General features: G+C 48.1%; 1 long non-coding RNA gene across 1 annotated transcript in view; it reads right to left on the bottom strand.

The window, feature by feature from the left end:
- The window catches only part of LOC106997818 (uncharacterized), a 106,036-nt gene that overhangs the window by 20,047 nt on the left and 59,922 nt on the right, over nt 1-26,067 (bottom strand). Inside the window, exon 2 of the long non-coding RNA XR_013403982.1 lies at nt 1,070-1,175. This is a non-coding gene — a long non-coding RNA (uncharacterized LOC106997818). The remainder of the gene's footprint in view (nt 1-1,069; nt 1,176-26,067) is intronic.

Genomic DNA, 26,067 nt, shown 5'->3' with positions numbered 1-26,067 from the left:
GGGAGGCTGAGGAGGGAAGATTTCTTGAGCCTAGGAGTTTCAGACCAGCCTGGGCAACATAGCAAGACCTCGTCTCCACGAGAAAAAAAAAAAAATAGCCTGGCGTAGTGACATGCGCCTGTAGTACCAGCTGCTCAGGAGGCTGAGGTGGGAGGATTGCTCGAGCCTGGAAATTCAAGACTGCAGTGAGCCATGATCACACCACTGCACTCCAGCCTGGGCAACAGAACAAGACTCTATCTCAAAAATAAAAATAAAAAATAATTCCTCTCAGTGTATTAATATATTTCCTTTAGGGCAATTACAACAATCTGAAAATACATTTTATAGATATATATATAGATACATAGATATATATAGCTGCTGAACACACACCTCCTCCCATGTGGCTATCAGATCCTTGAGGGCAGCTTTATTCACATCTAGAGCATTTGAGATTAAAGAGCACAAACACCAGAGCTCAACTTGCCAAGTTCAAATCCTGATGCCAACACCTACCAACCGTGTGACCTTGGGTTAATTACTCAACCTCTCTGTGTCTCAGTTTTCCACAGCCGTGAAACTGGGATAATAAGAGTATCTACCTTGAGGGCTGTTGTGAGAATTAAAGAATGTATTATACATTAAGTGCTTGGAATGGTGCCCGCTCATAGTAAGCACTGTTTACCAAGGTTGTGGCATTATCCCAAACACTTCCAACAATGCCTGCCATCATGCAGACACTCAATAAAGATCTGTTGAGTGGATAACGCATGTACAGCTCTTAGCAGTGAGTTTATACATGGCAAGCATTCAATATGTGTCAGCTATTATTATCATCTTCATCACCATTATTGTCATTACTGGGCATGGCTCTCGCCCTCCCTGCTTCCTCTGGGATCACTGTCCCCATCGTTCGGATGAGGAGTTGAGGCCAGGGACGGCTTGCCACAAAAGTCCCACCACTCTGGGCAGTCAGGACCCAACCCCTGTTCTCTGGGCCTCAGCACTTTCCCCACCCAGAAGCCTCACATGAACTGCTGGCTCCAGAGGTGTTTAATAAACGCATGTCCCTCCCGCAGACACTCACCTCTCAGCTGCTAAAGCCTGGAGTCCAATCTGCTTTTGATGTGTCGAGGCCTCCTAGGAGCAGGCTCTTCCATCTAGAGGTTGAGCCATCTGCCACTAGCCCGGAGCTGTTGGGAGCCAGAGAGGAAAAAGAGCAGGGTGTGAAAGGGTTTCGTGCTCCTTGAAGCAGGGCAGGAGTGGGAGGAAGGGCACAGCCGTGTCAGACCTCTTCCCCCACCCACTTGTAAGACCCCGCAGTGAGACATGAGCCATCAGCACCACACCGGAAATAAACGCCAAAGCCAGCACCTCCGGAGAGGCCAAGTCCAGGTCCTCAGCAGAAGGGGACAGAGCCCTGGCCAGAGCTTCGTACCAGGACAGGAAAGTTCTAGACTGGGGGAGCCAGAAGTGGAACCCATAGGTCCCTCTAACCAAAACTAACAAATCAGCTTAAAGCAGATAAGATCAAGGTCGGATCTGTAAATGCCCTAAAAACTGAAAAGAATTTGGTACCATTCCCTTCCCCTCCCCTACTATAAATTTCAAAATAAAATTTGATTTTTTTTTTAAATGACACAAAAGTTACAGGAATTACAAAAGCTACTGTAATCCCTGTGCAGTGATCAGGGTTGTGGACTCTGGAGCCTGGCTGGCTGGATTTAAATCCTGGCTTTGGGCAAGTCACTTGACCTTACTGTGCCTCAGTGTCCTCATCTTTAAAGGAAGTGATGACACCAGATTACTTCTTCAGGTGTTTGTGAGGATTAAGGATAATATAAATTAAGTACTGACAGCAAAACCTGTCACAGAGGGAAAGCCTATTAAATGTTATTATTATGACTCTTGAAATTAAAATACCTGCTTTCTAGGTTTTTAGATTGCAAAATTCCAGGTAAGTTCATTGATGCCGAGTATTTTACCTTTTCTGGTGCCCCCCACTTGTGGCTGCCCTCGGCATGGGCTCTGTTTGTCATGAGTAACACAGCCCCCAGCAAGGAGCGTGGAGAGGACTAAGGTCATTTCCCCAGACAGCGCCAGCACCACCACGACACCCTGAGGCCAGCATCTGGCACCATGCCAGAGCCATGGCTACAAGGAGCATGGGTGGGGGAGCAACAGCAGAGCCCCCGGGGCCTGGAGTTAGTGTCTAGTCACTGAGAAACAGCAGGGAAAGGCAGGAAGCAAGCCCCTCCTAGATACACTTTAGGGCCAGTAGGTCCACACCATAGGGGCGAGGTCTGGATTCATCTGTCAGAGAAAAGCACAGAAGCAGCAAGGAAGAGAAAAGGACACAGAGAGAGGCTCAAGTGGGCGAGGGCTTAAATCCTTCCTGGCTGGGACCACACTTGGCGCCCAAGCTGGCAGGTGGGGCTGAGGAGAGAAACGGCAGGGCTGGAGCCAAAGGGGGCTCTGTTTTCTGCCTGCCACCTGGGTCCCCTTCAGAGCCGCAGATGAAACCCAGGGGACTTAGCTCTGTCTTCAAGTGCAGGGAAAATCAGATTTTGTCTAGTCACTCTTGATTGGGATAGTAATTAAGCACTCAAGAAAGGAGCACTGTCTCGGGGAGCAGCCACCGGTTGCCTGCATAGCCCTAGCAGTCTCTAAGGACTCCTCTTCACTGCCTGTCCTGGGGCTGCAGCTACATGCTCTGGCAGCCACTTGGACTCCCGGTGATCCTGCCCCCTCCATCTCACCAGCCACAGGGGTGGGGATTGGGGCACCTCACCCTGCCAGAACCAATCAGCATCATCCTTCAAGAACTTGGGATTGGAAGAGAGGGAAACATTCCGCTTCTCCTGAGACAGTTGGTGTTATTCCATGTAGCCCCCAGAGCTGAAGGAGCTGAATTCCCTGCCACGTGGATCAGAGTAGCAAAGGAAGCTGGACTGCAGAGAAGGAGAGAAGCAAGACACAGATGTGAAGACAGGCAGGGAGGAGCAGAGACAGAGGAGAGAGCGCATCTCCAGGAGCCAGCTCCAGCCCTTTCCCAAGGACCTGCCACATCCCTCCAGGAAACACTCAATGTCCTTACAGCCAAGTTCCCCTTAGGACTGAGCTACTTTAAGTGGTTTGCTATTCCTTCAACCAAGATGCTAACTGGTATGTTTCCTGCTATCCCTGACACTACTAATCCTAAATTCCATCATTCATTTACTAACAATGCATACATCTGTTTCACATGCATCCCATCTTCAGAAACAAAATGTGAAAGGGGTGGGGAATACTTCTTATTTAATCCAGATGAATTCCTCTGCCCCACGTGGCCCAGTCTTGCCTTGGTACTACACGCAAAGAAACAGTCTGATGGCCAAAAGCAATTAAAAAGGAAATTCTAATCTTCGCTTGAATCTCTCCAAGCACTGTAAAAAGGATCCAGCTAAAACCCCATAGACTCTTTGATAAAGACCCTTTCCTCTGTTCTCCTTTCCCCAGAGCCTCACATTCTCCAAACCTTAAAATTCTTGCCCCACTCACCCAGCACTTGCTTTCTTCCCCTCTCCTCCTCTTTCTCAGCAATTCCTGATGTAAACGTGTGAGGTTTGGGGCTCTTTTGTTCTCTAATTTCCCTCGTACTTCCATTGTCCACAGCAAAAGACAGCCCTGAAATGGACCCTGCAGCTAGAACCTCCACCCCTGCGTCACCCTCCAGTCCTGTCTGCTTGGTGTCCCCGTCTGGCTCACAGAGTCCTGAAAACTAGGTTGGCAAGGACAGAGTGAGTCCCTAGAGAGCACAGGAGGGGAAGCACAGTGAGAAGAAAAATCCCTCTCAAAACTGGGGGCGGAGGGAGAGAGTGGGCAGGCTGAGAGCCTCCCAAGTCAGCCCATCTTGGCTCTGCGCCTTTCAGTCATGGAGATGTGATTCTGTGCCCCAGGGGCAGCTGACCCTGGCTTGCCTTCACCTCCATCTGGGGCAAACAGATCCAAAACCCCCAGCTCCCCTCTCCACGCCACATCCCCAAGACACTACCCAGTCCTGACTTCCAGTGGCCCAGTGATGCCACCCTTGCTGCCATTTATACAAGATCGGGTCCTTACATCAGTCTGGTTCTCCTTTTCCACAGCCAATTGACCACCAGTCCAGAGGGTCCCTCCAGGGCGTCTCTGAATTCACTCTCATAGCTTCTGCCTAGACAGCTCATAACTGGGCCACAGCCTCCTGCCTGGCTCCTTCCTGCCAGTGCTATCTAAACTCCACCAAAAACCCTGCCATCTGCTGGGTGCGGTGGCTCATACCTGTTATCCCAGCACTTTGGGAGGCCAAGATGGATCACCTGAGGTCAGGAGTTTGAGACCAGCCTGGCCAACATGGTAAAACCCCATCTCTACTAATAATACAAAAATTAGCCAGGCATGGTTGCAGATGCCTGTAATCCCAGTTACTCAGGAGGCTGAGGCAGGAGAATCGCTTGAACCCAGGAGGCGAAGGTTGCACCACTGCACTCTAGCCTAGGTGAGAGAGCAAGACTCAGTCTCAAAAAAAAAAAAAACCTGCCATCTCCAATGAGTGTGCACACTTGCACACACAGGCACATTAGAGATCCAGATTCCTTCTCCCAGAAGCACCACTTCCATTTTTCTCTCCCAGTGACTCCCTGCTGCCTAGTTGACACCTCGCTGTTTTCTCTCCCTGGCATTCAAGGTCCTTCATAGTTTGGCCCCTTCTCTCAGCCCAGCCTCCCTGACTCAAGCTCTTCAGTCCATCTCAGCTCACTTGTCACCACTGCAAAGCCTTTGCTCAGCTGGTGCTCACCTGGAATGCTACCTGCACCTCTACAAACCCAGCCCAGCCTTCAGGCCCCTAAGCCCATGTTCCTTTCTTTGGGTACATAAATGTGATTGAGATACTTCCATTCTTCCACGGCATATCACTCCAATTGTAAGCTCTCAAGGGCAAGTGATGGGTCCTTCCAGACTTCAAGAACTACCATACAAAGCAAATCACAGAACAGTAAATCTAGTACAACCCCATTTTGGGGATTGTACTCATGTAGGTGTGTGTTTATAGGTGAGTGAGTGGGTGGGTGTGTGTGCGTGCACAGAGAAAAAAATCTTGAAGGACACAGTCAAACTTTTCACACTGATTGTCTCCAGAGGCTGGGGTAAGAGATAGGGATAAGAAACTTTCAGTTTTTACTTTCTATTTCTTTACTGTTTGAATTTATTACGGCAAGAATATATCACTTTTGTAATTTTTTCCTTAGGAAAAAAAAAAGAGCACTTTATAGGGAGCCAGGGAGCCAGAATACTTTGGTTCCAGTTCTCGCTATGCCACTAAGTCATTAGGTGACCATAGCCAAGTCCCTTCCCTCTCTTGGTTCCAGATCCCCTTCCATGTAACATGGGGCTCATTCTAGACCAGTGGTTTCAAAGGTTCCAAGGTGGCTCTGCAGAGCAAGAAGATGCTGGGCAGCTGGGCTGCAGCCCCTGGTTCCTGCATCACCCTGAGCTGACTCTTTTCTCTTTTGTCCACTTGACATATTAAATTTCCAGTTCTTCAGTTAGGTGTTAGAAAACCATCACCAGGGTGCACGCTGTGATTTCAGCTACCAGGGAGGCTGAGGCAGGAGAATCGGAGGTTGCAGTGAGCCGAGATGGCGTCACTGCACTCCAGCCTGGGCAACAGAGTGAGACTTTGTCTCAAAAAGAAAAGAAAATCATCACCAGGAAGTAATGAGGAATGCCAGGTGGGTTTCGGATGGGATTGACAAGTCAGATCTTTGCAGAAAGCAGGCACTCCTATGATCCTGGTGAGGATGTAAAATGGTTCAGCCACTGTGGAAAAGAGCTTGGAGGTTCCTCAAAAAGAGTTAAATATAGGTCAGGCATGGGTGGCTCATGCCTGTAATCCCAGCACTTTGGGAGGCTGAGGTGAGCTAATATTGTTAGGCTTGTGTCCCCACCCAAATCTCCTCTTTTTTTTTTTTTTTTTTTTTTGAGACGGGAGTTTTGCTCTTGTCACCCAGGCTGGAGTACAATGGCTCGATCTCAGCTCACTGCAACCTCCCAGGTTCAAGTGATTCTCCTGCCTCAGCCTCCCAAGTAGCTGGGATTACAGGCGTGCACCACCACGCACACCTGGCTAATTTTGTATTTTTTTAGTAGAGACAGGGTTTCACCATGTTGGTCAGGCTGGTCACGAACTCTTAACCTCAAGTGATCCACCCACCTTGGCCTCCAAAAGTGCTGAGATTACAGGCGTGAGTCACTACTCCCAGCCCCAAATCTCATCTTGAATTGTAATCCCCCTAATCCCTACGTGTCAAGGGAGAGACCAGGTGGAGGTAATCAAATCATGGGCACGGTCTCCCCCACGCTGTTCTCTTGACAGTGAGTGAGTTCTCACAAGAGCTGATGGTTTTATACGGAGCTCTTCCCACTTCACTGGGTAATTCTCCTTCCTGCCACCTCGTGAAGAGGGTACCTTGCTTCCCCTTTGCCTTCCACCATGATCGTCAGTTTCCTGAGGCTTCCTCAGCCATGCTGAAATTTGAGTCAATTAAACCTCTTTTCTTTCTAAATTACCCAGTCTCAAGCAGAATCTTTACAGCAGTATGAAAATAGACTAATACACAGAAAGATCACTTGAGCTCAGGAGCTCAAGACCAGCTGGGGCAACATAGCAAAACCCTGTCTCTACAAAAAATACAAAAGCTAGCTGGGTGCGATAGCACGCACCTGTGGTCCCAGCTGCTTGGGAGGCTGAGGCAAGAGAGTTGCTGGAGCCTAGGAGGCAGAGGTTGCAGTGAGCCAAAATCGCACCACTGCACTCCAGCCCGGGCAACAGGGCAAAATCCTGTCTCAAAATAAAAAAATAAACATAGAGTTACCATATAACTGAACAATTCCACTCCTAGGTATGCAGTCCCAAGAATTGAAAACAGGGACTCAAACAAATACTTGTACATGAATAGCAAAACTGTTCACAATAGTCAAATGGTGGAAACAACAAAATGTCCACCGACAGATGAATGGATAAACAAATTGTGGTATATCCTTACACCAGAATATTATGCAGCCATAAAAGGACATGAAGGACCGACACATGCTGAATATTGATGAACCTGGCAAACATTCTGCTAAGCAAAAGAAGCAAGTCACAAAAGGTCACATATTGTATGATTCTATTTACATGAAATATCTAGAATAGGCAAATCCATGGGGCCGGGAAGCAGAGTAGTGGTTGCCAGAGACTGTGAGGAGGGGAGAATGTGGAGAAACTGCTTAATGGGTATGGGATTCTCTTCTGGGTTGATGGTGGCTAACATGTTTTGGAAGTAGATAGAGGTGATGGTTGTACATCGTGAATATACAAAATGCCACTGAATCATTCACCTTAAAATGGTTAATTTTTTGTTGTGTGAGTTCCACCTCAATAAAAATATTTTTTTTTTTTTTTGAGATGGAGAGTCTTGCTCTGTCACCAGGCTGGAGTGCAGTGGCGCGATCTCAGCTCACTGCAACCTCCACCTCCCAGGTTCAAGCGATTCCCCTGCCTCAGTCTCCTAAGTAGCTGGGACTACAGACATACGCCACCATGCCCTGCTACTTTTTTTTGTTTGTTTGTTTTGTTTTTTTTGTTTTTGCATTTTAGTGGAGACGGGGTTTCACCATGTCGGCCTGGATGGTCTTGATCTCCTGATCTCATGATCAGCCCGCCTTGGCCTCCCAAAGTGCTGGGATTACAGGCATGAGCCACCACGCCCAGCGACCTCAGTAAATTTTTAAAAAGGAAGGTCATCTGTGGTGAAGGGGAGCTGAGAATGGAGGGGGACTGGGCAGGAGCATTGGTCAGCAGGCTGTGGAGAGACAGCAAGAAAGAGACCACATGGTGAGAAGGCTGCGGGGACCAGCAGGTGGAAGAACGTTCAGGGAAGCGAGGAGAGTCAACCGCATCCTCTTCACCTGGGAAACTGAGCAAGAGGGAACAGAGCCTGGGGAGGGGAACCAGTCGGCTTTGCCCAGCATCAGAGAGAGTCAAGGAGAGTTTGCACACAGAGAACCTGTTGATTCAGAGAAGGCGATTATCACTCAAAGAGCAATCACAGGGTGTTCCTCACAATCCCCTTGTCTGGGCAGACTTTGTCCTGAAAACACCAGGAAAAGGCAGGAACCTGCCTGGTCCCCCAAGGTAGGGCCAGATCCCAGCACTCTGGAGTCTGTCCAGGGAGCACCCAGCTGCTCAGACAGAGGCCAGGGCAAAAGCCCCAGTTACACAGCCTTTCCCCATCACCTTCTTTCCGTGAGGTAGCTGCCCCATCACTTGGATGAGCGGAATAAGCCTCTCTCACGTGGCTCAGGGAGAGATGAGTCTCCAGGAGCCCAAGCTTCCCCAGCATGAAGCCACGCAGCTCATGCTGACAATCTGGTAGGTAGCCACCTCCACACTGGACTGTGGGCCTCTGATGGGCTGGGGCTGTATGTTGTTCATCTCCTGGTCCCCAGTGCCAGCACAAATTCGATTCAGTGTATGTTCAACAAAGCTAAAAGTTCAGGCCCTGTAGCCAACCTGTCCATGTTCAAATACAGACTCTAATTCTATTTGCTGTGTAACTGTAGGCTACTAACTACACCTTTCTGAGTCCCAGTTTCTCACCAGCAAAACACAGCTAATAAAAGCACTCATCTTCTAGGATTGCTGTGAGGATTTAAAAAAATAGAGTATACAGGCCGGGCGCGGTGGCTCAAGCCTGTAATCCCAGCACTTTGGGAGGCCGAGACGGGTGGATCACGAGGTCAGGAGATCGAGACCATCCTGGCTAACACAGTGAAACCCCGTCTCTACTAAAAAATACAAAAAAAAAAAACTAGCCGGGCGAGGTGGCGGGCGCCTGTAGTCCCAGCTACTCAGGAGGCTGAGGCAGGAGAATGGCCTGAACCCGGGAGGCGGAGCTTGCAGTGAGCTGAGATCCGGCCACTGCACTCCAGCAAGGGGGACAGAGTGAGACTCCGTCTCAAAAAAAAAAAAAAAAAAAAAATAGAGTATATAAAGTGCTTAACACAGGATGTGGCACTTGGTGAGTACTCAATACAGAGTAGCTGTCGTTATTATTACTACTATTAGAGCAACCCACATTGACTTCTGAACCGACTTCACAAAGTCATGGGGTCTTGCATCTGGAAGGACCTCAGTTTCAATTAAGGAAACTGAGACTCAGAGAGGCTAAGAGACTCGACCAAGGCCACACAGGTACTAAGAGACTAAACTGAAACTAAATTTCCCACAGCAGCATTATTTCCTCTGCAAGCCTGCCTGAATCCTTTCTCATCTGCCCACTCATTCCAGCTTTGAATCACACATAATTTTGTTTTATTGCTTAACTTCCTCATCTCTGGGAATGCAGGAGCATGTGTGTGTTTGTGTGCATGCGTATGAACGCACACAGGTTTGAGAGTTGGTGGGTCTTGGTTGTGTGTGTGTGTGTGTGTTTCTATGTGCGCACTTATTTTCCTGTGTGGGGTGGGGTTTCCACATGCATTTGTATGGTGTGTGGGTGAGTGTGAGCATGTGCCTGTGCACATGGGGGTAAGTGTGGGTCCCTGTGGGAAGGCTGCACTACGTGCATGCCGGTGTGTATAACTGGGGTGAGTTTCCTCCTAAAATGGTAGTAAGATCATGGAGGGCAGAGTTGTGTCCTTCACTTCTTGGTATCCTCACAGAGCCCAGAACAGTGCCTAGCACAGAGTAGGCCTCAATAAACACGAGTGGTGTGGTGTGGAATGAGGCGTATGCCCCTTGAGAAAGCAGAAAGGATTTCCGCCTCTTCAGCAGCCCCTTCTACCGAGCTCAGCAGTTCCAGGAGGGGTGCTCCCTCGAGGCCCCCTCCAGCTGGGCCATCCCTGCCTTCCCTGAATCAGGGGTGAATGCAGAACAGCTGACTGGAGTCCTCCCCAGGGGGTGAAACAAGTGGGTGCTCAGGGACATACCCCCAGCCTGAGGGTGGTTGCTTAAGCGGCAGTAAAGGAAACAAAAGATGAAATACATCAGCCATTGGCAGGCGTAAAAAGAGCAAAATCGCTCAGCAGAAAGCCGCGTGCTATCCATCATCCAGTCCTTCTCCACTTCAGCTGCCGAAGCAAGAGAGTTTTTTAATGCCCTCCAATTCATTTGCATTCGTACAGCCACTCTTTTATGGTATCAGGGGTTGCCAAGAAGATCTGAGCGGTTTTTTAAAGACGTTGATAAACCATTTCCGCCAGGGAATAAAAGTTTTTTGGGAAAAGGGAAAAGAAAGTTTTCCGAAATCATGCATTCTGTCTGCAGAGTGACGGGTAAGTGATTCTGCAGATGTATTGGCCCCATAAAACTGAGCGAAGAGTTTGGCCCAAATGTGCTCTGTGCTGGTGAGATGAGCAGTTCATTCATTTTGCAGCTGAGTTGAGACCTAAAACTTTGCAAGAGAGTCACTGAGAAGAGCTTCCAAGATAGCCTACATCTTTAATACGACCAGGGCTCGTGACCCCTGAGACACATACACACCATCAGGTTCCCTGAGCCTTACAGCCACCTTCAGAAACTCCCACTGGCTTTGAAAGTATAGCTGTAAGTCATCTAACAGAGGGTGATTTTCCTTCCCTTCCCTGGGTCAAAAAGCCTAAGTACCTTGATAGGTGATCCCTATCCTCTTGTAACACTTGACTAGGCTTTTCCACATAACTGACTTTGCAGCCAAACTCTGGCTTCATGACCCACAGCAAGCCTCTTCCGCAGTCTGGGCTTCTATTTCTGCATTAACCAAGTGAACATACTGGTCTGAGTGTTTGGTCTGCTAAAGGAGTCAAGTATTATCATCCTCATGTTACAGATAACTGAGGCCCAGAAAAGAGAAATCACTTGTCTAAGAGCAGACGCCTGGTAAAGGCAGGGGCAGGACTTGAATGTGGGTTTCCTGATCCTCAGGTAATGGCTTTCTCCTTACTCTCGTCCACATTTACTAAACACGTGCTATGCATCAGGCAGTTGTCCACTGTCTCCCTACATTCCCAGAACCTAGGGGCAGGAGAGAGGGAGAGATGGAACAACTCCTGGGTACCCTAGTCGTATTGTGAGAAATGGAGACCTCTCCAAAAGACCTCTCAACCAAAGGAGCATAAAGCACCCCACTTGTAATCCCAAGGGAGAAGTTCCAGATCTCTTAGTATGAATTTTATATTCATCATCAACGTCCACACATGAAGGCATAGTAGACAACTTCTGGATATGTTGGTCTGACCAGCACCAGAAAGACCCCTCTGCCCCTGAAATAGCTTCATTCCTACCATTAGTCATGCCTGTGGGTCAAGGCATGCAGGCACAGTTAAAACTCAAGTGACACCTCATTGGAAGAGAACAATAACTCTCTGCTCCTCCTTGGTCAGTTGCCCAAAAGGGCCAGAGGCGATATTTTAAGGACAAGAGTGTCTGAAAGATGAAGAGGTTGAGAGCACCTATTATGGGCCTCTGGCTAGCTAGTGCTGGTGGGATGGGAGAGATTGAAACAGAAAAGGGTGCCAATGGCGAGAAAGTCAGCATTCTGGCAGCAGAAGCAGCTAATAACAGTAATGAACACTGCCAGGTGTGGTGGCTTACACCTATAATGTCAGCATTTTGGGAGGCCAAGGTAGGAGGATTGCTTGAGCCCAGGAGTTCAAGACCAGCCTGGGCAGCATAGTGAAACCTCATCTCTATAAAAAATATGAAAAATTAGCCAGACATGGTGGCAGGTGCCCATAGTCCCAGCTACTCAGAAGGTGGAGGTGGGAGGATCACTTGAACCCAGGAGGTTGCGGCTGCAGTGAGTCGAGATCACGCCACTGCACTCCAGCCTGGGCAACAGGGCAAGACACTGTCAATAATAATAATAATAATAATAATAATAATAATAGTCATTACATATTGAACTCTTACTATGCTCCATCATTGACCCATTTTATCTCATTTGGCCTTCACAGTAACATGCTAGGAGGTAATTTCTAATCACCCCTTTTACAGAAAAATAAAACTAAGGCTCAGAGAGGTTAAGTAACTTGCTCAAGGTCACACAGATAGTATGTTAACTATGTTAACATACTAGGATTTAAGTCCTACAATCCAACTTCAGTGCTGTACTTCACCCAGCTCAGTGCAGCACCATGTCATAGGATCACAGGTTGGGACAGATGTCGGTGCCCTGCCCACATCCCCTCAGAGTCAAATGCCTGCTAGAGACCTTTAAGGGCCTGCCTCACGAACTGTTTCCCATGAGCATTTCCAAAACCTTATTCATCATCTTCTCCTGCACTCCACAAACTCCTGTATCTGTGTCCTGTATTCCAAGGCAACCTGGCAGTCAAACTCGACTCCTCTCTCTCCCTCCATCTCACATCTGACCATTCACTAAGCCCTGTCTCATCCAGCCTCTATCAGCCTTCTCCTCCCTGAGCCTAACAGGGCTCATTGACTCTCATTCCCATTTTCCCCTCTGGCAGGTGCCAGGAACCTGGGGCTTCCCACCCAGGCATTCCCAGGAATGGGATCCTCCACCGCCTGCCCCACTGATCATGGATCAGGAAATAGTCTGTGCAGCACCTTGCAGCAGGACCTGGGTCCTGACACTTCCCAGCTTGTCCACTTGGGCAAATGACTTCCTTCCCAGGCCTATTTTCTCATATGAAACCTCCATCTGCCAGCTAGAGAGCCCAGAGGTAGATAAGAGCTGGTCGTTTCCTTTGAGAGAGGCTCAGAGAATACCAGCAAGGCAGACGTGCTCAGACAATACCAGCAAGACAATTAAAATAGTCTGATAAGCTTCTAGAAAAGAAGAGTATGAAACAGAAAGGGCACAAAGGAGGGAGCAATTAGGTGATTAATAAGGGCAACTATGGTTTATTGGTTACCTTTAATGTGCTGGGCATTTTACTTGTATGAGTTCATCCAATCCTTATGTTAAGCCTTCCAAGAAGGCATAATTACCATACTGCATAGTAGAAAACACAGGTTTACAGAAGTGACTTTCTCAAAGCTACAGCCAGGCTGCCAAGATTTCTAACACTCCTCCTCTTCTTCCTACGCTCACAATACAGTTTCATCCTGCCGGGCGCGGTGGCTCATGCTTGTAATCCCAGCACTTTGGGAGGCCGAGGCGGGCAGATCATGAGGTCAGGAGTTCGAGACCAGCCTGGCCAACATAGTGAAACCCCGTGTCTACTAAAAATACAAAAATTAGCCGGATGTGGTGGCACACGCCTGTAGTCCCAGGCACTCGGGAGGCTGAGGTGGGGGAACCGCTTGAATCCGGGAGGCAGAGATTGCAGTGAGCTGAGACCATGCCATTGAACTCCAGCCTGGATGACAGAGTGAGACTCCGTCTCAAAAAAAAAAAAAAATACAGTTTCATCCATGACCTCCCTCCAGTGATGTCAGCCTCAGTTTCCCCACTTACCCTGAGAAAGATTAGCACATAGTAATCTCTCTGTGGCCTTCACTTTCTCACCTGTAAGAGGAGGATAATACTAAAACCTACTACAAAGGGTGGCACTAAGGACCTAAAGGAGTGAATACATGGAAAGCATTCAGAGTCAGGGCTATATGGATGATACATTATTTTTAGTAATGTTATTTTATTTTCTCCAAGAGCACCATCTTGCCATAATCCTGCAGACCACTCAGGCTCACCGAGGAGCCCATTGTCTATGTCAAATAATGCAGATGAGTCTCCTGCCCTGCAGGAGCTTCATCTAAATCAGTGGTCTCCAACCTTTTTGGCACCAGGGACTGGTTTTGTGGAAGACAATTTTTCCATGGACTTGGGGTGGGAATGATGGTTTCAGGATGAAACTGTTCCACCTCAGATCATCAGGCATTAGATTCTCATAAGGAGTGTGCAACCTAGATCCCTCAAATGTACAGTTCACAATAAGGTTTGTGTTCTTATGAGAATCTACTGCCACCACTGATCTGACAGGAGGTGGAGCTCAGGCGGTAATGCTCACTTGCCCACCATTTACCTCCTGCTGTGTGGCCCGGTTCCTAACAGGCCATGGACCAGTAGGTTGGGGACTCCTGGTCTAAACTGAAGTCCCCTACCCCTCCCAGTCCACCAGCTCTTTCCCCAACCCCAACTTTGAGCAGGCCTCTCACACACTCCCATTTCCACCATCACTGAGGGCCCCCGAGACCCTTCATTTTTCCAGCCAAGAAAAGGGAAGCCACAGGGGCCTTGGAGAGGCCAATGGAAAAAGGGGAAGGGTTATTTTTCCCCTGGGACCTCAGGGAGTGGTAAAATGTATGCATGCAGCTTATGAACAAAAGCCCTTCTGCTTCCAGGAGTGCTGGGTGTTGGCAGCTGTATCACCAGCCAGCCAAGAGACTCTGTCAGAAACTGCCCATTCCTGGTGAATTTCAATGAGGAACCCTTTCTGCGGGGAGGAGAAAAGCCATCGTTTAAAAGGTGAAGGCTGCTTTCACTTGGCAAGATATGATGATAGAGCAAATGCTGCCTTAGGGTAGGAAGAGGGGGCTGGAGGTCTTCACCCACTGCAAGTTACACACAGTGCATGTCAGCAAGTTCCCTGCTTTGGACTTGTCTTATGTTGGGTGCTAAGATGCAGGGATGCATCGAACAGTTGCACAAGTAAACAGGTAATTACCAGACAGAGTAAAACAGAGTTAAAGGTGTCAGGATAGAGACATGCACAGGAAGCTGGTGGAGTGACGGAGGGGGCAGTGGAAATCTCAAACCCAATATGGAACAGATAGAATTTCACAGAGCAGACAGCATTTGAGAAAGTTCTTGAAAGAAGAGTCCACCAGGCAGAGAAAAAGGCTGGGAGAGGGAAGTAGATGAGGCATTCTAGACAGAAGAAACAGCATGCACCAGGACAAGATTGCCTGGGAAAGCCTGGAATACCAGGAAATGTGGCATTGCAAGATCTTGTTAGAGCACAGGGGAATGGTAAGGAGTGAAACTGGAAAAGAAGTCAAGGTCAGACTGCAAATGGCTATCTACGCCATGGTTTTCATCCATATATGGACTTCCTCTCTTAAAGGACTGAAGGATTTCAAAAAGGGGTGTAATATCTTGCATCGTATGTTTGAGGAAGTATAGTGCATGGATTAGAAGGGTTTTAAGAATGGAGACAAGAAATAGTTAAGAGACTCTTGACAGTTCCAGACTAGAGGTAATGAGGGTCTGATCTGGGATCCCTAAAGTGAGCCTGGGATGAGAAAAGAGATGCTGCAGACATTTTAGCTGAAGAATGGGCAAATTAGTATGGGAGAATAAAGAAGGAGATCTAGGATCACCCTCAGGGGTACATCTTGGCTAACCAGATGGATGGTGTCTGAGGATTCTCCAAGACCATCAGAGAGGCCTGGCGTTCTAGGCCAGCTAGGACATGGGATCTGAGACTGGTAAGGGATGGGCCTAGAGCCACAGTGCCCAACCCCATATCACCTGCAGCCAGGATGGCAAATATATTTCATCCTACATGCCAACTCTGATGGATTGGTGGTGTCTACCTAAATTACTATTTGAGAAGGATTATAAGACCATGTCTGGGCCCAGTGGGGATGAACCCTGTGATTGATTAGCAGCGTCTGTCATGGGTGCCGGGTCGGGAGGGGTAGTACATGTATCTCATGCTTGCTTTCCCTGTACTACATATTCAGACTGCCTGCTGAGTATTAGTGAGATGAGTCTTGGGTGTCTCTCAATCACCCAGTTAACAGAGAGCAGCAGATGCACACAGGAGATGAGCAGCTACGCTGGAAGACATGAAGCTGACAGCCATGTTACGTGGACCTCCAGCTAGTGGAGTCTATAGGAGCACCAGGCGGCATCTCCATCCCCGAGAATCAGCGCTGGCTCTTGCATGACTGGTCCCTGGCATCCTGAATGGTATCTTAGAGACCCTCCTGGGAAACCCACGCAATGCCCCAGACACTGACCAGCTACTTGAGCATTGATACCACCCAAGGGTACAGAAGTTGTGTCAAGAGGTAGAAGCCAGAAAATCTCAGGTTGGAAATTCTTTACCTAGGATCCATGGATGAGCTACAGGAGGTCTGTAAACCCCTCAAAATCATGCACAAGTTGTTCTAAGTATGTGCATGTTTGTCAGTCTCTCAAAGAGGTCCCTGCCCCGCAAAAAAAATGATTTTAATCACCACTCAAGATGAAGTAACACTAGTGAATTCTGCTAAGGTGAGGGAGGTGAAGCACCTGTATCTTATCAGGAGGTCCAGGGGTTTCACCTGATTATGCAGCCAGCACAATCCACTTAGCCTTAAAACGTGTCCCCCAGACCACTTGAGTCCAGGAGTTCAAGACTAGCCTGGGCAACATGGTAAGATCCTGTCTCTACAAAAAAAAAAAAATTAAAAAATTAGACAGGCATAGTAAGTAGTGCAAACCTGTGGTCCCAGCTATTCAGGAGGCTGAGGCAGGAGGATCACTTAAGCCCAGGAGGTTGAGGCTGCAGTGAGCTAAAGATCGCACCACTGCACTCCAGCCTAAGTGATAGAGTAAGACCTGTCCCCAAAAAAAATGTCCTAAAATCTGGGATGCAAAGTTGGGGCTACTTTTAACTAGCTTGGGAATCCGGGGAGGCATTTTTTCCTCAAAGAATGTTCTTAGTTTTTGCTAATCTCTCAAAGAGATTCGTGAAAGAAAAAAAAAAAAAAAAAGCTTCTACCAGTGCTCGAAGTGGAAAACAATGCTATCTGTAATCAAATAACCAAGGAGGTTTGTGGCAACAAAATTTTACCTCCCTTGAGTTGGGAGAAGAGCTAGGATTGGCCACACCTGAAGACACTATTCATCCCAAGGAAACTGTGGCAGGTAAGGAAGACACTTTGGACATTACATTGGGATTCTGGACTGGTGGAAGCTCCTGAAAACTATTAAGCTTACGAAATTGTATCTGATGAAGGTTCAGAGATTTGGGTCATGATTGGAAAATAGGACCAGATGCAGTGGCTAATGCCTGTAATCCCAACATTTTGGGAGGCCAAGTCGAGAGGATCACGTGGGGCCAGGAGATCAGCCTGAGCAACATAGCAAGATCTCATCTCTATAAAAACTTTTAAAATGAGCTGGGCATGGTGGCACACATGTGTACTACTTGGGAGGCTGAAACCAGAGGATTGCCTGAGCCCAGGGATTTGAGGTTATAGTGATCTTTGAACACACCATTGCACCCCAGCCTGGGTGACAGAGAGAGACCTTGTTATTAAAAAAAAAAAAAAAAAAAAAAAGTTGGGAAATGGGATGCATGGCCTGGGTTTGCAGCCGTAGCTGTGATGCAAAGGCGCTGCAACCCTGTCCTTCAGAGCACCTATGTCCACTTATAAATACACACTCATTGGTGTGTTCATGTATTATCTGTCTGCCCCATAAGTCTGTCAGCTCTAGGACAGCAAGGACTGTGTCTGATTTTGCTTCCACTGTTACCTGGCAGAATCTTGGGCACAGAGTAGATATATTCAGTAAATATTTGTTGAATGAAGAGCTGGGTAGCTGAATGGATAGATGAATGGATGAACGGATGGACAGGTGGGTAGGTGGCTGGGCAAGCCAAGGTCATCCATCTGAAAGGCAGAATCTTAAAAAAAAAAAACAAAAAAAAAAAACTAAACCAAATGCCTCATGGGTTTGTCATTTGGGAGGCAATGTAGTATAGTGCTCAGAGAACAGTTTGCAGACTTTGCTTATTTAGTGTATGAACCTAGGCAAAATATTTAACCTCTCTGTCTCAGTTTTCTCATCTGTAAAATAGAGATAATAGTTCCAGCTTCATAGAGCTACTACGAAGATTAAATGAACTGAAACATCTAGAGCACTTAAATAGTACCTGACACATCATAAGCACTAGGCAGTAAGTCAAAGAAGCTTAAAAAGATACATGGAGAATCTAGATAGAAGGCAAAGGGATGCAGAGGGTAGCAAGGGGGATGAAAGCAAAAAATGAGAAATGGGGGCTTCAGTGTCATCTTCTAAGGTGCCAGTGACTCACCCATGGCACCTTAGACAAATCCATCCAGGGTACTGACCAGGCCTGGACAACAGTGATTGTTTTTTGTTTGTTTGGTTGGGTTTTTTTGTTTGTTTGTTTTGGTTCACAGGGGTAAGAGCAAGATTAGAGGAAGATGAGCCGATTTTGAGACATGATGTGGACATCTGCATGGGGGTGTCCAGCAGGTGAGCCTGAGTTCAGGAGGAAGATTTCAATGGGTTTAATCTTGCTAGGGAAAGTCAGTTCTGCTCTCAGATGTAAGGAAACGATATAAGAAAAAAACACCCTCTAAGTCCTCTCCACTCAAGTGGTCTGTACTCCAGCACTCAGGCTGCTGAACTCAGGCCTCTTCTGCTCCCTCCTCGATTCCTGCCAGAATCATGGGCACTAATCCACCAGAAAAACCCCCAGAGGCAGCCCCCAAGTCTCCTACCCTTTGGCCTTTGGGATTGTGTAGGGGGGAAAATGAGTACAGGAAATTGGATCAATATCATCTTCAAACAGCCCCAGTAGACTCTTTAGGCCTGGGACATTTGGGTATCTCCAGTCCTCCAGTGTTTGATGGTGAAAGGGAAATGCATCCATGGGTGGAAAAGGAGATTTTGAAGGCCTAGGGTGTCAGGCTTATATAGACTACGCCATACTCTGCTTCTCCTGGCCTGTGTTCAACTGGGACACTAACCACCAAATGCCTCTCTATCCACCATTATAAATGACAATGATAACCCCTCAAAGCACAGACTGACTTCTCCACCTCCTCCAAGTGTCTTGTCAATAGTGGGAAAAGCTATGCACCTTATGTAAAGAATAATGACTCTCATCTACAGGTCAACTCAATGCAGGCATATCCATGGTAACTTCTACCCACAAGTCAAATTATGTTGGAATCTGTTACAAGTTAAAGACGCCATATCTCCTTGAAAATGTTCATGTCATCTGCCATTTTGTTCCACGGTGGTAGAGTGAAGACACCATCACAGTGACAATCTTGATCTTTTTGCTAGTTCCCAGATGTGCCAACATAAGTCCATTTCTTCTAAATTTATCAAAGTGTTGACAGACAGAAAAATGCCAAGCTGTCAATTGAAATGAGATCTCACTTCCGTCTTCAAGACAAATGCATTCTAAAGACATTCTGTAGTGGAAATCATGCTGGACTGGGAATCAACAAACCCAGGTTCCAGTTCTTGCCTTGGTCATCACTGGATGTGTGGATTTAAGAAGTTACTTTACTGCTCTGGGCCTCAGACACCTCATCTGCAATGTGAGAAGCCTGGGCTAGATGATACTATGCTGAGATAAATTATAGAGCGTATAGTACTTCTCACTTTGCCCCCACGCAAGTTCTCTGAGTCATCCTCTTCTGCCCTCCCCCGTTCACATGTTGATTGGCAGTACTGCAAGCTGATTGGCCCTTTCTCCTCTGGCGATGTGGGGGACGGTGCTCTGTGTTATAAATAAATGAAGAGGGTGGGGCGGGGCAAAGGGAGGGGCTGTCTGAGGCCCTCGGAGAGCTCATTAGTGGGGAAAGCTCCTTGACTGGGGACTTCTGATCTTCAGCCCTGATTCACTCAAGCAGTCACAAGCAAAAGGAGAGGAAAAAGAGGATCTGGGGGAGATTCACGTGTACGGGGCACTGGGGACATGATGGAGGTCGGGACCATGACTGGCCTGAGGGGAAGCAAGAATCCCTCCCCCAACCCAGGACAAACTTCGCTGGCCTGCTTACAATCAAGATTGGGTCCCTGGCTAGGCCCTGGCCCTAAAATATGTGACAGGATCAGCCACCAACAAACTGGACTCTTGAAAGATGTGAACCCCTCAGGGAAACCCCAAATTGGTCAAAGTCATGAACATTCCTCTGGAAACAGAGCTGGAGAGCTGTTGGAGTGACTTCTTAAAGACCACGCCAGGAAGGAGGTGTGCGAAGGCTCTTGAGCAACCACAGAAACAAAGGGGATTAAGTGACTCTCAGGTAAAGATTTCAAACTGCATCCGGATCTGGACAACAGAACGAAGCCTCCCCAGAGCTGTCCGTGGTGCTGGAGCCTCTGCCTGAGGCTGGCTCCTGACAGCCTCCATCCACCACACCAGCTGTCAGCCCACACTATGTCCTCTCCGACCTCAACCAACCGCAGAGCCAGCTGTCCGCCCAGCACCACTTCCTGCCTGACCAGGACTCCCCCCAGCCTGCCCCAATTCATGACTGCCCTGACCTAACACCTCTGCCAGCTGCCTGCCCAGAACCATGCAGCCAGTTATGCTAACTGCTACCTACACGTGTGTTCTGTTTGCCCCAGTCTTTTCCAGCCTGGCAGCCTGATTCTCCATTCATTTCCCAAAAACACAGCTGGAGGTGGTGAATCAGCCACAGGGAGGGGCACTGGGCCTTGGCTGGGCACCCAGGAGGCCAGGCGAAAAGGTCAGAGGCAGGAGAAACAGAGCCACCCCTCCACACCCCACCCTGACCAGTGCACCCTAAACAAGATGGCAGAGAACAGCTTCCCAGTCCAGAAATCCTTGCCTACACATCAGCTAGCTAAACAGGGGCCAGACCAAGCAGAAATTCCCTGGGAGTCTCCTTATTACTCCACCCCACCATACATGGGCTCACAAATTCTGTCTTTAAGGGGTTTGGGAGGAGACATGGTTTGAGTGTTTTCTCCCCTCCAAATCCCATGTTGAAATGTGACCTCCAGTGTTGGAGGTGGGCCTAGTGGGAGATGTTTGGGTCATGGGGGCAGATCCCTAATAAATAGCTTGGTGCTGTCCCCATAGTAATGAGTAAGTTCTCAGTCTATTCATTCATGAGAGAGCTGGCTGTTTAAAAGAGATAGCACCTCCCCCCTCACTTGCTCCCTCTTTCGCCATGTGACATGCCAGCTCCCCCTCTGCCTTCTGCCATGATTGGGAGCTGCCTGAGGCCTCACCAGAAACAGATGCTGACAGTACACTTCTTGTACAGCTTGCAGAACTGTGAACCAAATAAACCTCTTTTCTTTATAAATTACCCAGTCTCAGGGTATTCCTTTATAGTAATGCAAAATGGGCTAACACAGAAGGCTTTGTCACCAGCAGCAATCAGTTGGCACAGTGGGTCTCAGGGCAGAAGTGTACCCCTCCCCTTTCCTATGTCCCAGTGAGTGACTTTGAGCAACTCACTGAATTTCTCTCAACTTCAGTTTTCCCATCAGGGTTGCCCCACACTACCATGAGATAAAGGACATGAAAGTACTTGGTAAGTTCTAGAATGTGGTACAAGGGGCAGTTATCATTACTATCTAAATCCTACCCAGGCCTCCATGCTACTCTGATTCTTGTCAAGGGGGATTCAGGAGGCTGGCTGGGGAAAGAGAAGAACATGTAAGTATTTCAATGTGCCTGGGGCTTCTCTGCATGTTGTCTTATTTAATCCAGTGAGGTAGATGTCACTGTCACCATTCCACAGATGAGGTTAAGTGGCCTGCCCAAGGCCACACTGCTAAGATGCTACATAGCCTGGATCTGAACCAAATGCTATGTAGCTCCCAAAACTGTGCATTTTGACCATTACACTAACCAACCTCCCTCTTGCATAGTTATTGCAGCCCACCCCACCAGGGCCAGACCTTGTTTCCAAAAACCCAGAGAAACAACCCCACCTCAAAATAAGGCCTCTGCTCCCACTTGTCCCCTCAGATCAGACCTCCTGGCCTGTGCTCTGTTCTGAGCCAGACCTGACCCCAGTTTGCCAAACTGGCTGGAATGTGGCTTTAGACCTGCCCCCCACTTGAAGACACAGCTTTCCTCACCACCCCCCTATCCAGTCTCTCCCCTCAACCCTCCACCCAGTGATGTGCTCCAGCCCTTCCCTCCCCAGAAGCAAGGGCACTGGAGATGCAGTACGTGCCCTTAGGCCAAAGGTTCTCAAACATTATAATGCACAAGAATTACTGGAGCAATGCAATGAAAATGCAGTCATCATCCACAGAGATCCTGAGTCAGCAGATCCACAGTGGGACCCAGAAATCTGGATTTTTAAGAAAGTGATTCCAAAGCAGGTGGTCCATGTTGCCCTGGACTCTCAGGCCTGTGGTCTTTTCTCTGGGCTGGAAGTTTGCACTGATCATGGATCCCAAATACTACACTTCTCAGGGGCAGGTATCACCCTCATGTGAGGCAGCTCTCACTGTCACTGTTCTGCATTACAGAGGTCAAGCAGTGGTCCTTCCCTTCTTCCACTTTACAGATGAGAAAGTTGGGGCCTGGAGAGAGAAGGAGACTCCTCCAAGGGCAGGCTACTGGTTAATTGTGGAACCAGGACTGGGGCCTGGGGCTGCTGACAGTCAGGGCAGCCTAGTGCCCAGGAGGCCCAGACATCTGTGGAGGCAGTGGTAGGAACTAAAGCCATGGCAGCCACAGAGCCTTTGGGTCACTTAGCTGTGGGGCTGTGGGATGACTCCACAGGGACTAGCAGCCTTTCACACTGATTTATGAGGTGGTCCCTGCTAGAGGACTCCTGGGCAGGGATGCCATTTGTTACTTCCCCAAGGAAAGCCCCAAAATGATGATGACAGCACACAGCCCCAGCACAGGAACACACACAGTCTCTCATTAATAATTCCTGGGCCATCTGGTACAACAGCAATTGGGGCTCCAGACCTGGGCATCAGGTGCAGGGAACGTGACAAGAGGTGGCACAGAGCTGGGCTCTTTCTGCCAACAGGAGAGGAGTTTGTGCAACACGCTTAATAAGAATTTGGGGAAAGCACAGATGCATCCATACTCAAATTTAGAGGAGTGTAGGACCTCCTTGGAGTTCAACCCATTCCACATCAAAGGTCTACAGCAGCACTGTGCAACAGAACTTTCTGCCATGATGAAGATATTCTTTATCTGCCCTAAGACTCTAGTCACTGCCCACATGTGGCTATTGAGCACTTTATATGTGACTAATGGGACTAAGGAACTTTTTTTAACTTTAATAAACACTAAAAGTAGTTAATATATTAACTCATTTAAATCTCACTAGAGATCTATGAGTAGGTACTATTATTTTCCCCATTTATAGAATGAGGAAGGTGAGGCACAAAGAGGGCAAGTAACTTGTCCAAGGTCACTCCGGCTAGTAAGTGGGAGAGCTGAGAATTGAACCCAGGCAGTCTGGAACCAGTCTTTTTTTTTTTTTTTTCTTTTTTTGAAACATGGTCTTGCTCTGTTGCCCAGGCCAAAGTGCAGTGGCACAATCATGGCTCACTACAGCCTCAACTTCCCAGGCCCACCTCAGCCTGAGTAGCTGGGACTACAGGTGCACGCCACCATACCCAGCTAATTTTTTAATTTTTTGTAGACATGAAGTCCCATTATGCTTCCCAGGCTGGTCTCAAGCTCCTATGCTCAAACGATCCTCCCACTTCGGCCTCCCAAAGCACTGGGATTACAGGTGTGAGCCACCACGCCTGGCCCAGAGTCTCTTTTAACCACTACCTGAGTTACATCCCTGCTGGCATGCTGCATTCCTGACACACTATCTGGGCTACACTGCAATATACATGCATGCACACATGCACATCATGAGGGCTTGTCCTGAATAAAACACCAGCAGCGACATTTGGAGGCTTTACTCAGTGAAAGAGACATGGATCCCTGAGTGACAGAGTGGCCGGTCTGATGGGAAGAAGTACAACCCCTGTCCTGGAGCACCTTCCAATCAGATGGAAGAAGCAGAGAAACTACATGGGTTCAAGCTGGGGGGTGTCATGAATCTGAAGGGAAGTATCCTATTGAACTGTTGACTCCCTGACTCCATTTCAGCGGGTCCTAAGAAAGCCTTTGGGGTTCCAGGGAGCTCCAGGATGAGCTCTCCTTGAGCCTCTCTGAAAGGGAAGGTTTAGAGAAAGCAAAGTATGGCATCTCAGATGATCACTTCTCTCACACTCCAAAGAAGGTGGGGGCGGGGGGAATCTGCTACAGCTAATTAGGAAAATGCATTAAGAACATAACTTACAAATGGCCCCATGGGTCTCCACATCTCATTTGCATTGAGCTGTTGTTACCTTATTGATTATATTAAATTAGGAGATAGTCACAACTGTCTGCAATACAACAATTACCATCATCAAACCAATTAGTATCAAATGGGATGTGGTCCCTGTCACTCCAGTGCTGCACTTGGCTATTTCTAACACCGTCAGCCCAGCCTTACAAAATAATTGTGTTTCTAATGAAACAGTGGCAATCAGCAGAGATCTTCCCAAGAGACCCACCCCTCTTTCCACAGCCCTGTGTCAGGATAGCTTGAAACACAAGCACAGGCTGGGTGCAGTGGCTCACGCCTGTAATCCCAGGACTTCAGGAGGCCGAGGTGTGTGGATCACTTGAGGTCGGAAGTTTGAGACCAGCCTGGACAACGTGGTGAAACCCTGTCTGTACTAAAAATACAAAAATTACCAGGCTTGGTGATATGCACCTATAATCCCAGTTACTTGAGAAGCTGAGGCAGGAGAATCACTTGACCCTGGAGGAGGAGGTGCAGTGAGCCGAGATCACGCCACTGCACTCCAGCCTGGGCAAGAGAGTGAGACTCCGTCTCAGAAAAAAAAAAGAAAAGAAAAGAAACACAAGCACGAGCAAAATGATACAACTGGTGTCTTCAGTAGCCCAAGTCCTTATGGACAAACCACCCTTGGCCCCTGAAACCCTTCATCCATCAATCACAGAGTTTCATTCAGAGGTAAGGTCACACACAATCCATGTGTGCAAACTTGGTTGTCCACACCCTCTCACAACTAGAATACACACATAAACCATGTTGAAACCTGCTCACACAGAAACACACACACACCTCTCCATGGACTTCAGGCACACACACGCACAGCTCACCCTCAAGCAAAGGCACACATACTCACCCATGCACACTCACACCCTGTCATACCTTCTACACAGGCCTGCACCCAGCACGTATGTACAGTTACACACACGATTGTTCACTCAACACATATAAGCAAGCACATGCTAAACAGCCACACACTTGCATAAGGAACCAAACACAGAATACAGACTTATATACACACAGCCCAGCATCCGCACGGTGACTCACCACACTCTCCCACACTTAAGCAAGTGATTCCAAAGCAGGTGGTCCATAATGCCCTGGACTCTCAGGCCTGTGGTCTTTTCTCTGGGCTGGAAGTTTGCACTGATTATGGATCCCAAATACTACACTTCTCAGGGGCAGGTATCACCCTCATGTGAGGCAGCTCTCACTGTCACTGTTCTGCATTACAGAGGTCATGCAGTGGTCCTTCCCTTCTTCCACTTTACAGATGAGAAAGTTGGGGCCTAGAGAGAAAAGGAGACTCCTCCAAGGTCACGTCACTGGTTAATCACCCTCATTAAGTAGTGAGGCAAACTACCCCCTTCTGTTGGCAGAAAGAGCCATAGTCACACACAAGCACACACCAGTTTTGGAGACACTTTAGACAGAATCCAGGAGTCTGGCAGGAGGATGCTAAGACCCCTTCTCCTCGCTGCTCAGGTCCAGGAACCTCATTCTTCAGAAACCTCTGCACTGCCACTCTGCCACCCCCGAGACTGGCATACCTACCCCAGGGTGTAGGGGGAAGACTCGTCCAAGGTCACTGGCAGCTTTGCAGTTCTCTCAATGATTGCAAAAGATGCAATGAGGAGAGAAGGGCAGAAAACCAGATGCCCTGGCCTTTCCTGTGCAGAGGCAGTCTTTGCAGAGGAGCTTCCTCATAGCTTCTCCCTTGCGATGGTGTCTGTTCGTTTGCTCACATGGCTTTACCCCAGTCGCCATTTATTGAGCACTTACCCTGTCTGTCATGGAGATATTCCTTCGTTGACTCAATATTTCCTGGGTGCTATTTTGGGTACTTGAGATTCCACCATGAGCAAAACATAGTCCCTGTTCGTACGATACTGTCTACAGGCAGAGACAGACCAGAAAGTCGTAAACCACCACATATGAATATCTAAGAGCTATGAATAAAAATAAAGCAGACAGAGAGCACAGAGTGTGGGTTGCTGTTTTAGACAAGGAGGTCAGAA

The sequence above is a fragment of the Macaca mulatta genome, chromosome 1 (genome assembly GCF_049350105.2).
Source record: "Macaca mulatta isolate MMU2019108-1 chromosome 1, T2T-MMU8v2.0, whole genome shotgun sequence".
NCBI classification, from domain to species: domain Eukaryota; kingdom Metazoa; phylum Chordata; class Mammalia; order Primates; family Cercopithecidae; genus Macaca; species Macaca mulatta.
The sequence above is the reverse complement of the archived record's forward strand: the minus strand, read 5'-3'. Positions and strand labels throughout refer to the sequence as shown.